At 46.0% G+C, this 16345-nt stretch overlaps 3 long non-coding RNA genes across 3 annotated transcripts; 1 reads left to right on the top strand and 2 right to left on the bottom strand.

Moving 5' to 3' along the window:
* Positions 1–1235: 1235 nt before the first annotated feature.
* LOC144335643 (uncharacterized) lies at positions 1236–15007 on the top strand. The gene is made up of 2 exons (XR_013406638.1): positions 1236–1461; positions 13783–15007. It is a non-coding gene; the product is annotated as an uncharacterized LOC144335643 (long non-coding RNA).
* Positions 2296–16169, bottom strand: LOC106994019 (uncharacterized). Its single transcript, XR_013406622.1, has 2 exons — positions 14939–16169; positions 2296–2520 (listed from the first exon to the last, which is right to left on the bottom strand). It is a non-coding gene; the product is annotated as an uncharacterized LOC106994019 (long non-coding RNA).
* On the bottom strand, positions 12024–14476 carry LOC144335628 (uncharacterized). Its single transcript, XR_013406623.1, has 2 exons — positions 14020–14476; positions 12024–12825 (listed from the first exon to the last, which is right to left on the bottom strand). It is a non-coding gene; the product is annotated as an uncharacterized LOC144335628 (long non-coding RNA).
* Positions 16170–16345: the final 176 nt, after the last annotated feature.

Genomic DNA, 16345 nt, shown 5'->3' with positions numbered 1-16345 from the left:
CATTACCACAACCCTCTTGCTAGCTCTGAGTAGAAAAAACAAGACACAGTTCTTCCCCAGGGAGGACACTGACTACTCTAAATATTCTATAGTACTGCACCCCAGAGGTTGCAAACTTGCATTTTTTTTCTTGACCTACACAATGCTTTCAAAGTCTTTTTGAAATTTTATTTATTTATTTATTTTCTCATGTGGCCAGTATGTGGGAAGGCCAAAAATCCTCAATCTGCTTGAAAATTTCCATTCCAGCTTTTAAAAATCGAGGGATTTTAAATAAAAATCCAGATTACCAGCTTTTCTTGAAAAATCATCACCAAGCACAGCAGCTCATGCCTGCAATCCCAGCACTTTGGGAGGCCAAGGCGGGATGATTCCTTGCTTGAGCCCAGGAGTTCAAGAACAACCTGGGCAACAGAGCACAACCTCATCTCTGCAGATAATTTAAAAATGAGCCACAGGGTTAGCCGGGCGTGGTGGCTCAGCCTGTAATCCCAGCAATGGGGAGGTGGAGGTGGGTGGATCATCTGAGGTCAGGAGTTTAAGGCCATCCTGGCCAACATGGTGAAACCCCGTCTCTACTAAAAATACAAAAAATTAGCCAGAAGTGGTAGCACGCATCTGTAGTCTCAGCTACTTGGGAGGCAGAGGCAGGAGAACTGCTTGAACCCAGGAGGTGGAGGTTGGAGTGAGCCGAGATCATGCCACTGTACTCCAGCCTGGGTGACAAAGTGAGACTCTGTTTCAAAAAAAAATTAGGCGGGCATGGTGGTGCGTGTCTGTGGTACCAGCTACTCAGGAGGCTGAGCTGGTTACATAGCATTCAGTTACTTACACAGCACTGCCACATCCTTGTGAGTTTTGAGACTAGGAGTCTTGAGACTAGCCTGGCCAAAATGGTAAAACCCCGTCTCTACCAAAAATACAAAAAAATTAGCCAGGCGTGGTGGTGCACGTCTGTAATTCCAGCTCCTCTAGAGACTGAGGCACAAGAATCAGTCTGCACAAGAATCTGCACTGTGGTTGATGCTTTTATTATCTCTTCCACTCTCCCATTTTTCATAAAAGGACCTGAGTCCCAGAGGGTGCTTTACCCAAGGTCACACAAGTCATCACTGGAACCTCTGTCAAAACCCTGCTGTTCTGGACACTCAGTGATGCATTTATATTATTTTATTTTATTTTTTTGAGACAGAGTCTTGTTGTTGTCACCCAGGCTGGAGTGCAATGGGACGATCTCGGCTCACTGCAACCTCCGCCTCCCAGGTTCAAGCAATTCTCCTGCCTCAGCCTCCTGAGTAGCTGGGATTACAAGTACCCACCACCACATCCAGCTCATTTTCGTATTTTTAGTAGAGACGGGGTTTCACCATGTTGGCCAGGCTGTTCTTGAACTCCGCCCGAAACAGGGTCTCTTTTTTTTTTTGAGACAGAGCCTAGCTGTGTCACCCAGGCTGGAATGTGGTGGTAAGATCTCAGCTGACTGCAGCCTCCACCTCCCAGGTTCAAGAGATTCTCCTGCTTCAGCCTCCTGAGTGGCTGGGACTACAGGTGTGTACCACCATGCCCAGCTAATTTTTCTATTTTTAGTAGAGACAGGGTTTCATCATGTTGGCCAGGCTGGTCTCAAACTCCTGACCTCAAAGGATCTGCCCACTTCGGCCTCCCAAAATGTCGGGATTACAGGCGTGAACCACTGTGCCTGGCTTTTTTTTTTTTTTTTGAGACAGGGTCGCCCACTGTCATGCAGGCTGGAGTGCAGTAGCACAATAGTCGCTCACGGCAGCCTCTACCTCTCGGGCTTAACTGATCCTCCCACCTCAGCCTCTGAAGTATCTGGGACTAGAGGCATGAGTCACCATGCCCAGACTAATATTTTAATTCAAACATGTATTAACTTAATGCTTTAATTTACTAATTGAATTTCATTAATTCAATTCCCAGTTAACCAAAAGAAACCCAGGATAGCTGGAACAAAGAGGACTCATGCTGGCTGGAGTGCAGGCAGGGTGGTTGGAAAGGAAGTAGCCATCTTGGACCATAAAGAGGAAAGCCCGTGTTATGCTGGGCTTGGTGGAAATTGACATACTCGTTTATGCCTCTGTAAATATTATTCACCACTGGGCAATTTAGCCTACTATGATTATGTTTTGTTTCTTTGTTAAAAAAATTTCATGGAGTCAATTATACATAAAAACAAAATTGGGATTTATTTGCTTAGTTTCTATGTACCAATCATGAATTTATTCTCCATCATTCACTAAAACTATAGATTTTTCCTGTATTCATTTCATCTTATTTCTTGGGTACCTCCCTCCTGGAGGCTTCTGTCCTCTGGCTCTAGCCTTACTGATTGCTCCCTAGGCCTGGTGCCAGGCCAGCTATCACCCTAGGATTTCCCTCCATTATCATCCTGGAGACTTTATTTCTCACCTATACTGGAATATCCTGTTGCCTGGATCACGTCTTCCTGTTTCTTGGTTTATTCTCTTATTCCGGTGCACCACATCCTCCAGTAGTTTCCTGAGAAAGGGTACACAGATAGTAAATAAGATTTCACATATCTGAAAATATGCTTTATTTTTTTGAGACAGGGTCTCACTCTGTCGCCCATGCTGGAGTGCAGTGGCATGATCATGGCTCACGGCAGCCTCTATCTCCCTGGGCTCAGGTGAACCTCCACGTGCAGCCTCCCAAGTAGCTGGGAGTCCAAGCGCACACCATTTTTTTTTTTTTTTCTGTAGAGATAGGGTTACACCATGTTGCCCAAGCTGCTCTTGAACTCCTGAGGCTCAAGTGATCCATCAGCTTCGGCTTACCAAAGGCTTGGTATTACAGGCATGAGCCACTATACCTGGCCTTGAAAATATGCTTACTCTACTGAATTCACAATTTAAATAATTTATAAAATTATATATCATAAATCATTGGAAAGCATTCCTACATTATCCTTCAGCATGGCTAATAAGCAGCATGATGCCATTCTCATCGTTGTTCCTTTGAATGTGACCTGCTTTTTCTGTTTTAGGATCCTCTATTAACTCATTGATCTGAAACGGCATGATAATATGTCTTTGAATGAACGTTTTCATCCATTACATTGTGTACTCACTGGGCCTTTCATTTTGGAAATCTAGGCCATTCAGATCTGAGATGACTTCTTGAATTTTTCCTTTGATGATTGTTTTCTCTCCATTTCTCTATGTTGTTCCGTATCACTGTAATGCTTCTTTTTTTTTGAGACGGAGTCTCACTCTGTCGCCCAGGCTGAGTGCATTGGCGCAGTCTCGGCTCACTGTGACCTCCGCCTCACAGGTTCAAGCAATTCTCCTGCCTCAGCTTCCCAAGTAGCTGGGATTACAGGTGCACACCAACATGCCCGGCTAATTCTTGTATTTTTAGTAGAGATGGGGATTCACCATGTTGGTGAGGCTGGTATTGAACTCCTGACCTTGTGATGTGCCCACCTCGGCCTCCCAAAGTGCTGGGATTACAGGTGTGAGCCACCACACCCGGCCCTCTGTAGTGCTTCTTAATTGAATATTAGTCTTACTGGGCCACCTTTAGTTCTTAAAAAAATTTTCCAGCTTTTAGGGTTTTTTAAAAAGCTATTTTCTCAATTTTATCTTCTAACTCATTGATTAAAGTTAATGGTTATCATATTTTTTAGATGTTTTATTCTCCAATGTTCTTTTTAAAAAACAACCTGTTCTTATTTCATTGATACAACATTGTTATATCTCTGAGAATATGTATCCTCTGTTTAAAGTCGTCTAAACGATTTTGTTTTTTCCTGTTCAGGCACTGTAGCCGGGATTACAGGCACGTACCACCACCCCCAGCTAATTTTTGTATTTTCAACAGATACGGTGTTTCACCCTGTTGGCCAGGCTGGTCTCAAACTCCTTACCTCAGGTGATCCAATCCCCTTGGACTTCCAAAGTGCTGGAATTACAGATGTGAGTCACTGCACCCAGCCTAGATCAGTTTTTTTAATGGGCAAAATATTTAAACAGATATTTCACAACATAAGATATATGAATAGCCAATAGACTGGTAAAAAATGTTCAACATCATTGGCTGGGCGTGGTGGCTCACGTCTGTAATCCCAGCACTTTGGGAGGCCAAGGCAGACGGATCATGAGGTCAGGAGATCAAGATCATTCTGGCTAACACAGTGAAACACGGTCTCTACTAAAAATACAAAAAATTAGCCAGGCGTGGTGGCGTGTGCCTGTAGTCCCAGCTACTAGGGAGGCTGAGGCAGGAGAATGGCAAGAACCCAGGAGGCAGAGCTTGCAATGAGCCAAGATCGCACCACTGCACTCCAGCCTGGGTGACAGAGCAAGACTCCACCTAAAAAAAAAAAAAAAGAAAAAAAAATCGACCTCATTAGGTCATCATAGAAATGCAAATTTAAACTATAATGAAATACCACAATTAGAATGGCTAAAATTAAAAAGACTGACAATATCAAGTATTTATGAGAATGTGGAGCAACTAAAACTCTCAAACATCTGTGGTAGAAATGTACAGTAATATAGCAACTTTGGAAAAGAGTTTGGCAGTTTCTTATAAATATATGCATACCATATGACCTAGCATTTCCACTCCTAGGTGGAAATAAGATAAAAGCGTAAGTCCAAGCAGGGCACGGTGGCTCATGCCTGTAATCCCAGCACTTTGGGAGGCTGAGGTGGGTGGATCACTTGAGGTCAGGAGTTCAAGACCAGCTGGGCCAACATGGTGAAACCCCGTCTCTGCAAAAAAAAAATACAAAAAAAATTAGCTAGGCATGGTGGCACATGCCTGTAATCCAACTACTTGGGAGGCTGAGGCAGAAGAATTGTTTGAACCTGGAAGGCGGAGGTTGCAGTGAGCCGAGACCACACTACTGCACTCCAGCCTGGATGACACAGTGAGATTTCGTCTCAAAAAAAATAAAGCACATGTCCACACAAAGACTTACACAAAAACATTCAAAACAGCATTAATTCACAGTAGCTCCAGACACAATCCAAATGTCCATAAACAGGAGAATGACTAAGCCAATTCTGGCAAATTCCTACAACAGAATATTACTCAGCAAGAAAAAGGAACAAACTATTGATACATGGAACAACTGGATGAATCTCACACTAAGTAAATGACAACAGACACAAAAATACTACATGTTATATGATTCTATTTGTACAAAAGTCTAAAAAAGACAAATCTGGCCAGGTGTGGTGGCTCATGTCTGTAATTCCGGCACTTTGGGGAGGCTAAGGCAGAAGGATCACTTCAGTCCAGCATTTGAGATCAGCCTGGGCAATACAGCAAAACCCTGTCTCTACAAAAAATACAAAAATTAGCTGGGTATGGTGGCACGTTCCTATAGTTTCAGCTACTCAGGAGGCTGAGGTGGGAGGACTGCTTGACCCAGGAAGTGGAGGTTGCAGTGAGTCGAGATTGCATCACTGCACTCCAGCCTGGGTGACAGAGTGAGACCCTGCCTAAAAAAAGAAAAAAAAAAAAAAAGACAAATCCAATCTATACTGACAGAGGACAGATTGGTGGTTGCCTAGAGATGGAGGTGGAGGAGGAGAGTCGTTTGGAAATGACACAAGAACTTTTGGGGGTGACAGAAATGTTCACTAGCTTGATTGTGATGGTGATCAGATTAGCATAGAAACTTAAAACCTACATTTAAAAAAATATGTTATACCACAATAAAGGCAATTTAAAAATAAACACAATGAGATAACACTATACATCCACCCACCAGAATGTCTAAAACTAAAAAGACAAGACTGGCTGGGTACATTGACTCATACCTGTATTTCCAGCACTTTGGGAGGCCAAGGTGAGAGGATCACTTGAGCCCAGGAGTTCGAGATTAGCCTGAGCCACACAGTGAGACCCTGTCTCTACAAAAAATAAAATTAGCCAGGCGTGGTGGCATGCACCAGTGGTCCTGGTTACTTGGGGTGTTGAGGTGAGAAGATTGGCTGGGGAGGTTGAGGCTGTAGGCCACTGCACTTCAGGCTGGGCAACATAGAAAATCCTGTCTCAAACCGCTTTGGAAAACAGGTTAGCAGCTCCTTATATAAAAATATAAGCTTAACATATGACCCAGCAACTCTACTCCTAGTTATTTTTCCAAGAATAATTCAAACTTGCCCACCCAATGACTGGCACATACATGTTTATGACAAGTTTATTTATAGTAGTCCCAAATGGAAACAACCCAAATGTCCATCACCAGATGAATGAATAAATGTGTGGTACATCCATGCAATGGAAAACGATGAAAAGGGATGAACTACTGCTATGCGCAACGTGATTAATTTCAAAAACACACTGAGCAAAAGAAGCACCAAAGAGTACATATGGCATGATTTTACTTATATAAAATTCTAGAGAACACAAAATAAAATAATGTCCACAAGTAGACTGTGGCTGTAGGATATAGGGGGTTGATTGCAAAGGAGGGTAAGTCATGGTGCTGGTAAATTGGTTCCCAAAAACAGAAAGAAAAAGCCTGGATTTGTGGTACTTACTGCTTTCTGTGGTGTAAATACTCCCACCATGACCAACTTTGAGCTACTAACATGATGTTACTAATGTAGATTTGGGAAGAGATGTACATATTTGGCTCTCCTGAGCTGGTACTAGCCAGCTCCAGCACATTACCACAGAAAGGAACAAACGTGATCAGATGGTCAACATCTTGACTGTGGTAGTGGTAGCACAGGTTTATACATTTGTCAAAATTTATTGAACTGTACTCTTAAAATTGGTGCACTTTACTGAATATAAATTATATTTCAAAAACAGTTATGTTTCGAATAAAATATCGGCAACAACCCATATGCCCAATAACAAGGGACTGGTTACGTTATTGTCTATCCTCTTGATAGACTAGGATGCAGCCATTCAAACAACTTAGAAGATTTCAGCAACACTGCAACATGCTTTGCTATACTGTATTGTGTTTTGAGGCAGAATAGGAAATTTTATTTATTTATTTATTTTTCTTTTTCTTTTTTTTGAGATGGAGTTTCACTCTTGTTGCCCAGGCTAGAGTGCACTGGTGCAATCTTGGCTCACGGCAACCTTCGCCTCCCAGGTTCAAGTGATTTTCCTGCCTCAGCCTCCCAAGTAGCTGGGATTACAGGACATGCGCCACCACACCCAGCTAATTTTGTATTTTTAGTAGAGTCAGAGTTTCTCCATGTTGGTCAGGATGGTCTTGAATTCCCGACCTCAGGTGATCCGCCCGCCTCAGCCTCCCAAAGTGTTAGGATTATAGGCGTGAGCCACTGCGCCTGGCCAGGAAATTTTATTTTTACCATATGTTTGTCTATGCAAATTTTGTGGGCAGATGGATAACATGAGGCTTTTTGAAAGCACTGTCATGAGTTAATTCTTTTCTTTGTATTTAGAAGCAGTATATAGCTAAATGGTTGACAGCCCAGAATCTGTAGCCAGACTACCTGGGCTAGTGTTCAGATCCCACGTGTTACCTCTCTCAGCTGGGTGACCTTAAGCAACTAACCTAAACTCTTTGAGCCTTAGTTTCTTTCTTTTTTTTTTTTTTGGTCTATTTTTGGGACGGAGTCTTGCTCTGTCGCCCAGGATGGAGTGCAGTGGCACGATCTCGGCTTACTGCAACCTCCACCTCCTGGGTTCAAGCAATTCTCCTGCCTCAGCCTCCCGAGTAGCTGGCACTACAGGCACCTGCCACCACACCCGGCTAATTTTTTTATATTTTTTAGTAGAGACAGGGTTTCATCATCTTGGCCAGACTGGTCTTGAACTCCTGACATCATGATCCACCCGCCTCGGCCTCCCAAAGTGCTAGGATTACAGGCATGAGCCACCACACCCAGCCAAGTCTTAGTTTCCTGACTGTAAAAAAGGTACAATAGGAGGACCTATCTCGGAGGGTTGCTGGGAGGATTAAATGAGTCACTATATGTAAAGAGCCTTGAACAATACAAAGAGTATGTGTTTTAAAGACATTAGGCTGCCTGCAGTGGCTCATGCCTATAATACTAGCACTCTGGGAGGTGGGAGGTTCACTTAAGCCTAGGAGTTTGAGACCAGCCTGGGCAACATGACAAAACCCCATTTCTACAAAAAATATCCCCCAACACACACACACAAAAATTAGCCAGGTGTGGTGGCACACACCTGTAGTCCCAGCTACTGAGGAGGCTAAGTTGGGAGGATCACTTGAGCAGGAAGTTCAAGGTTACAGTAGGATCACGTCACTGCACTCCAGCCTGGGTGACAGAGCAAGACACTGTCTCAAAAAGAAAAAAAAAGGGGGTCTGGGTGCAGTGGCTCACGCCTGTAATCCCAGCACTTCGGGAGGCTGAGGCGGGAGGATCACCTGACTTCGGTAGTTTGAGACCAGTCTGACCAACACGGAGAAACCACGTCTCTACTAAAAATACAAAAAAATTAGCCGGGCATGGTGGCGCATGCCTGTAATCTCAGCTACTGGGGAGGCTGAGGCAGAAGAATCGCTTGAACCCAGCAGGTGGAGGCTGCGGTGAGCCAAGATCACGTCATTGCACTCCAGCCTGGGCAATAAGAGTGAAACTCGGTCTCAAAAAAAAAAAAGCTATTATTTTCATGAAGCAATGATATTGTTTGGACAATAAAAATGCTTACTATGTGCTAGGTAGGGAACACAGGAATTTATATGACATGGCTTCTAACCTCGAGGAGCTATAAATGTGGTTCTCAATTGTGGGGAGGGTTTGTGAGGGATTTACTTCCTTCCTAGGAGATATATTCTGTAACATCTGGAGACTTTTTTGATTGTCCCACCATGATTTGGTGGGAGAGGAGCTAGTGGAACTTAGTGGGCAGGGGCCAGAAATGCTGCTAAACATTCTGAAATGCACAGGGCAACTTCCCCGCAAATAATAATGTGAGGGCAGGCACAGTGGCTCACGCCTGTAATCCCAGCACTTTGGGAAACCGAGGCGGGTGGATCACTTGAGGCCAGGAGTTTGAGACAAGCCTGGGCAACACAGCAAAACCCCATCTCTACAAAAAATAAAGAATTGGCCAGGTGTGGTGGTGCATGCCTGTAATCCCAGCTACTCAGGAGGTTACCCAGCTACTGGGAGGCAGAGGTCACAGCGAGCCAAGATCACGCCACACCACTCCAGTCTGAACAAGAGTGAGACTCTGTTTCCTGCCACCACCATCCCCGCCCCTGCAAAAAAAATAATTATGTTGTCCAAAATAATCAAGGTTGAGAAACCCTGAGTCATAGTCTAACTCAGGACAAAAGATACATGCATACATACAAATTGTACAAAGCAGATAATCAAAATAGAGCATTATGCAATTATACATATAAAAAGATAAAAACAGAAAAGAAGAAGAGCCCTGGGCCAGAGTACAGGATTCCCTGTGACACCTGGCCAGGAAGACAGGCCTCAGTGAACTTCCAGTTTTGGGACCCAGTGGACATACTTCAATGATTTGCAACTTTTAGCTTATTCTACCAGAAGGTACCTTTTTTTTTTTTTTTTTTTTTTGAGACGCAGTCTCGCTCCGCCGCCCCGGCTGGAGTGCAGCGGCCGGATCTCAGCTCACTGCAAGCTCCGCCTCCCGGGTTCACGCCATTCTCCTGCCTCAGCCTCCTGAGTAGCTGGGACTACAGGCGCCCGCCACCTCGCCTGGCTAGTTTTTTGTATTTTTTAGTAGAGACGGGGTTTCACCGTGTTAGCCAGGATGGTCTCGATCTCCTGACCTCGTGATCCGCCCGTCTTGGCCTCCCAAAGTGCTGGGATTACAGGCTTGAGCCACCGCGCCCAGCCGGCCAGTAGGTACTTTTTTTAAAGGTTAAGTCAAAAGGCTTCACTTCTGCATTGCACTACCAGTGTGAAAATGTACTGGGGCCAGTTCACATATATTTAATTCATATCATCTTTTCAATGCAACTTGATAAAGAGTTGAGTCAATTAAAAATTCTTAAAACAGCGGAGCAAGGTGGCTTATGTCTATAATCCCAGCATCTTGGGAGGCGGGGGCAGGAGGATCACTTGAGCCCAGGAGTTTAAGACCTGTCTGGGCAACACAGGGAGACCCTGTCTCTACAAAAAAATGAACAAAATTAGCCAGGTGCAGTGGCTCACACCTGTAGTACCAGCTTTTTGGGAGGCTAAGGCAGGAGGATTGTTTGAGCCCGGGAGGTTGAGGCTGCAGTGAGCCAAGATCATGCCATTGCATTTCAGCCTGGGCAACAGAGCAAGATCCTGTCTCAATAAATAAAATAAATAAACAAACAAACAAACAAATAAAATTATTAAAAGGACATTTTTTGGAGTTAACAAGAAATGATACATAGGAATATTTTGGTTTCCATTTAAAATAGAACTATTTTGGGGAAAATATGCCAATATTTTAATGGTGGATATAATTTGAGGTTGCAGGTGGTTTCTGCTGAATTCCTTTTCAAAATTTCTACAGTGAGGCCGGGCGCGGTGGCTCAAGCCTGTAATCCCAGCACTTTGGGAGGCCGAGACGGGCGGATCACGAGGTCAGGAGATCGAGACCATCCTGGCTAATATGGTGAAACCCCATCTCTACTAAAAATACAAAAAAAACTAGCCGGGCGAGGTGGTGGGCGCCTGTAGTCCCAGCTACTCGGGAGGCTGAGGCAGGAGAATGGCGTAAACCCGCGAGGCGGAGCTTGCAGTGAGCTGAGATCCGGCCACTGCACTCCAGCCTGGGCGACAAAGCGAGACTCCGTCTCAAAAAAAAAAAACAAAACAAAACAAAAAAAAAACAAAATTTCTACAGTGAGGAACATACATTACTTTGATAAGCTGAGAAAGAAGAAAGCATCTGGGCGCAGTAACTCACGCCTGTAATCTCAGCACTTTAGGAGGCTGAGTCAGGTGAACTGCTTGAGCTCAGGAGTTCGAGACAGCCTGGGCAATGTGGTAAGACCATGTCTCTACAAAAAATACAAAAATTAGCTGGGTGTGGTGGCACATGCCTGTAGTCCCAGCTTGAATAGAGGTGGTGGAGGCTGTAGTGAGCTGAGATTGCACTACTGTATTCCGGCTTGGGTGACAGTGTGAGACCCTGTCTAAAAAAAAAAACCTGATGTAATCCATAGATAGTTCAAGGAAATGCAACTTCAAGTCTCGGTGTAATCCTCCCCACCCTACTAAACCATGTGGCCACCAACTCCTCCCACCTGGGAAACACTGCAAAGTGGCACCACCACCTATTTCACAGTGCAAGCCAGAAACCTAGTAGGGACCAGTGGACACTTCCCTCCTCTTTCAATCAATCACAAAGTTCTTCATGCCACTGCACTCTAGCCTGGCTGACAAAGCGAGATCCTGTGTCCAAACAAACAAACAAACAAAAATCACCAAGCTCAATTAATTTTGCTATCTCTGTGTTTCCACCACGACTTCCACCCTTCTCCTTTTCACAAGTATCATGTCCTATGTGATTACTGCAATGGCCTCCTAACTGGTCTCCCTGCATCTACTCTTTCCCCTTCCCATCCAATCTCTACATTGTAATGACCATCCTTCTTAAAACCTTTCAATAGCTCCCCTTTGCTCTCAGGATATAGACAAAACCACTTGCATGGCAGGGAAGGTCTTGTGGTCTTGCTTCCACTCAACACTAGCTCAACTCAATCCCTTGTTCTCTGTTTTGGGGACACTGGCATTCTTGCAGTTGTAATCCCCAAGCTCCTTCCCACCACAGAGCCTCCATACACACTATTCCTCTCTTCTTCACCTGAGTGACTCTCTTCCCTTCCTCAACTAAGCTTTCCCTGAACTCCCTGACTGGAACTTTCCTTGCCATATGTCACTTTTACAACTTCACATGTTTGAGAGATAAAATGATTAAAGTCTATCTTCCCTAACAGACCAAGGACCACTCACTTAGCATAAAATACATGGTAAGTAGATAATAGCCATGCTAGACTGGCATTCACCAAGTCTTTTATTTTTTCTTTTTAAAAAATTAAAATTAAAGCTGCCATATTTTTCTTTTTCTTTTTTTTTGAGCTGCGTTACCCAGTCTGGAGTGCGGTGGTGTGATCTCGGCTTGCTGCAATCTCCACCTCCTGGGTTCAAGTGATTCTCCTGCCTTAGCCTCCCAAGTAGCTGGGATTATAGGCTCTTGCCACCAGGCCCAGCTAATTTTTGTATTAAGTACAGATGAGGTTTCACCATGTTGGCCAGGCTGGCCTCAAACTCCTGGGCTCAAGTGATCCTCCAGCCTCAGCCTCCCAAAGCACTGTGATTATAGGCATGAGCCACTGCACTCAGCCCATTCACCAGGTCTTAACTCACTTAGGACCTCCCCATTTGTCCCTACATAGTAAGGACAATTAATAGTCCCATTTTACATTGAGGAAAGTTAACTCACAAACTAAGAAGTGGTAGAGCTGGGATAGGAACTCAGGCACTCAATTTCTGGAGTCTGTGCTCATCACTCAAGCTCCAGTACCTCACCAGCATTTATTGAATGTACTTTTGATGGGAACTAAACAGCATCATCAGTAACTTTAGTTCAACTAAAGTCAGTTCATTTTGATTTTGGTAAGGATTTTATGTTCGATTGGAACTTTGCTGCAAAACTTTCATTTTCTCAGCATTTTACTTCAGCCACAGGGTCCAGCTGTCACCCAGGCTGGAGTGCAGGATCATAGGTCACTGAAGCCTTGAACTCCTGACCTCAAGTAACCCTCCTGCCTCACCCTCCTGAAGTACATGCCACCATGCCTGCCTTTTTCAAAATTGTATAGGTTAGGCGCGGTGACTCACACCTGTAATCCCAGCACTTTGGGAGGCCGAGGCGGGTGGATCACTTGAAGTTAGGAGTTTGAAGTCAGCCTGGCCAACGTGGTGAAACCCCATCTGAAATACAAAAAAAAAATTAGCTGGATGTGGTGGTGGGCACCTGTAATCCCAGCTACTTGGGAGAACAAGGGATTGAGTCAAGCTGGTGTTGAGTGGAGGCAAGACCATACAAGACTTTACCTGACATGCAAGTGGTTTTGTCTATATTCTAAGGGCAAAGGAGAATTGCCTGAACCCAGGAGGCGGAGGTTGCAGTGAGCCGAGATGGCGCCACTGCACTCCAGCCCGTGTGACAGAGCAAGACTCTGTCTCAAAAATCCATTTGCCCTCACTGGTATCATCATGACTGATGCTGAGACAGAGGTAGCCCAGCAAACTGCTGGAGAGCAGGGGAAAGTTAGCCTGAGTGAAACAAATTATGGATAATTTGTAGTGTAGGTAACTCATGTAAGGACAATTCCAGGATTTTCACAGATGTCATCTTACTTAATCTTCATTGACTTTTTTGCAGGGGGGAGGGGGGGGCAGTCTCACTGTCGCCCAGGCTGGAGTGCACTGGCACAATCTTGGCTCACTGCAACCTCTGACTTCTGGGTTCAAGTGATTCTCCTGCCTCAGCCTCCCGAGTAGCTAGGATTACAGGCTCCCGCCACCACACCCGGCTAATTTTTGTATTTTTAGTACAGATAGGGTTTCACCATGTTGGCCAGGCTGGCCTCAAACTCCTGGGCTCAAGTGATCCTCCAGCCTCAGCCTCCCAAAGTACTATGATTACAGGCGTGAGCCACCATGCACGGCAAATCTTCATTGATTTCTTTTTTTTTTTTTTTTTTTTTGAGATAGAGTCTTGCCCTGGCATCCAGGCGGGAATGCAGTGTTTTGTTTTGGTTTTTTTTTTGAGATGGAGTCTTGCTCTGTCACCCAGGCTGGAGTGCAGTGATGCAATCTTGGCTCACTACAACCTCTGCCTCACGGGTTCAAGCAATTCTCCTGCCTCAGCCTACTGAGTAGCTGGGATTGATTACAGGTGCCCACCACCACGCGCGGCTAATTTTGTATTTTAGTAGAGACAGGGTTTCACCGCATTGGCCAAGCTGGTCTCTAACTCCTGACCTCAGGTGATCTGCCCACCTCAGCCTCCCAAAGTGCTGGGATTACAGGCGTGACCCACCACGCCCTGCCCAGTCTTCACTGATTTATAACAAAGTTACACAGGGCAGTTCTTCCACAGTTAATAGATGAAGCAAAAGGCTGGGGTTAGGGAACTGCTAAGCCATGGGAAATCCACTAGTCACAGTATGGTATGAGGAACGGTGTCCCTACATTTTTAGCTTCAAAACTGCAAAGATATCTCTAGCAGAGAAAGACCATTTCTTCCTCTTTTAACAAAGAGTTCGCCAAGCTTTCCCAATTCTTTGTGAAACCCTTCAGCAAAGTCAGACTTCCTCCTAGGTTTTCCCAGTGTGGCTAGTGCAGGGCAATTACCTCACAAGCTCAAGTCATATGTTAAAGAGCTCTATGAACTGCTACATTCAATTACCCCTACACCAGTACTGTGAAAACGAAACAATTCAAGAAATTCTTTGTTCCCATTTATTTATTTTTTTTTGAGAGTCTTACTGTCGCCCAGGCTGGAGTGCAGTAGTGAAGCCTCGGCTCACTGCAACCTCCACCTCCCGGGTTCCAGAGATTCTCCCATCTCAGCCTCCCAAAAAGCTGGGATTACAGGCGTGTGCCACCATGCTCGGCTAGCTTTTTTTTTTTTTTTTTTTGTATTTTTTTTTGTATTTTGTAGTAGAGACAGGGTTTCACCATGTTGGCCAGACTGGTCTCGAACTCCTGACCTCAAGTCCGCCCGCCTCGGCCTCCCAAAGTGCTGGGATTACAGGCATGAGCAACTGCGCCCGGCCCCATTATTACACTTTTCCTTTATCATTTTAAAAATCTTTATTTTTTAAAAGAGACAGGATCTCGCTACGTTGTCCAGCTTAGTCTTGAACTCCTGGGCTCAAGCGATCCCCCCAAAGTCCTGGGATTACAGGTCTGTGCCACTGCTCCCAGCCTAGGAAATTCTTAACCTACAGCCCACTTACCAATGTCAAAGAAAGTCAAGATACTGTATGCACATTTTTTTCTTTTCTTTGAGACGGAGCGCAATATCGGCTCACTGCAACCTCTGCCTCCAGGGTTCAAGAGATCGTCCTGCCTCGGCCTCAGGAGTAGCTGGGACTATAGGCATGCGCCACCACGCCGGGCTATTTTTTTGTATTTTAGTAGAGACGGGGTTTCACCATGTTGGCCAGGATGGTCTCCGACTCGTGATCCGCCCCGCTCGGCCTCCCAAAGTGCTGGGATTACAGGCATCAGCCACCGCATCCGGCCCACATTTTCTTTATATGCATTTTGCTAAGAAAAGGCATTCATGAGTTTCTTCAGGAGTTCAGAACTAAAACAGGTCAAGAACCACGATCCTTTATGCCTGTACACACATTCTTTCTGGTTCGAGGTTGAGCCTTTACAGGGTGAAGCATTTCCATTCTGTCAAGGATGGGGTGTCTAAGTGTAGGATTCCCTTAGCTCACCCCTAAGCAAGTCAGACTTAGTACAGGTCTCAAGCCCTATATAAGCAGGCCTAGGGGACTCCTTGGAGAGAAAGCTGCTTGTAGGGACAACGGCAGTCAGGAGAGCTTGAGCTTATCAAGCCACTAACCAGCTGTACGACCTTGGACAAGTTCCATACCCTCTAGGCTCCTGAACCCATTCCTTACCAAGCCACTAACCGGCTGTGTGACTTTGGGCAAGTTCCATACCCTCTCTGGGCTTCAGTTTCCACATCTACACATTTCAAGTGGAGCCACATGGCCTTACGGATCCGTCCCAGCCAAGAGCAGGGTACCAAGCCGACCTAGCCATTAAAGCAGCTTCCTGCGGGCGCGGCGCAGGACTTCAACGGTCCCCCCTCCCCCGCTCACGCCCGCGAAAGCCTCGCTCAACACGCCCCTCGGAGCGACGGCGCTTACCCAACCGCAGCCCCAGCGGTCGAACCCAGCTCCGCCTCTTCCCGGGGGCGTCCCATCGTGCCCCGCGCCGGGCTCCGAGGGCAGCCGGGCGCCTCCCGCCTTCCCGCGCCCCGACCCCGAACTCCTCTCCCCAGTTCTCCCAGGCACCCTATCCTATCAACGCCCACTATCCCAGCCAATCGCGCAGGCTCCGAGTCGTGCCTTCGGTCCACCCTCCTCGGCGCTCAGCCGGTCTGAGCTCAAGGCCTTTACCAAGCCCAACCCAATCAGCGGCGGGCTCTCTCCGGCCCCATCCCAATCTCCCTCCCCTCGGCCAATTAGGGCGCTCCATTCCCCTGCCCGCCCAGCCACCCGGGCCTTGAAACCAGCAGGCGAATGGGCGAAAGGCGGCCTTTCGACGCTGAGCGCCTGGCCAATTGGGGATTCCGCGTGGCCAGAACAGCGGCCAATCGCCGTGGAGCGCGGCGCCGCCGCGGCGAG

The sequence above is a fragment of the Macaca mulatta genome, chromosome 16, assembly GCF_049350105.2.
Source record: "Macaca mulatta isolate MMU2019108-1 chromosome 16, T2T-MMU8v2.0, whole genome shotgun sequence".
Lineage (NCBI taxonomy): Eukaryota > Metazoa > Chordata > Mammalia > Primates > Cercopithecidae > Macaca > Macaca mulatta.
The sequence above is the reverse complement of the archived record's forward strand: the minus strand, read 5'-3'. Positions and strand labels throughout refer to the sequence as shown.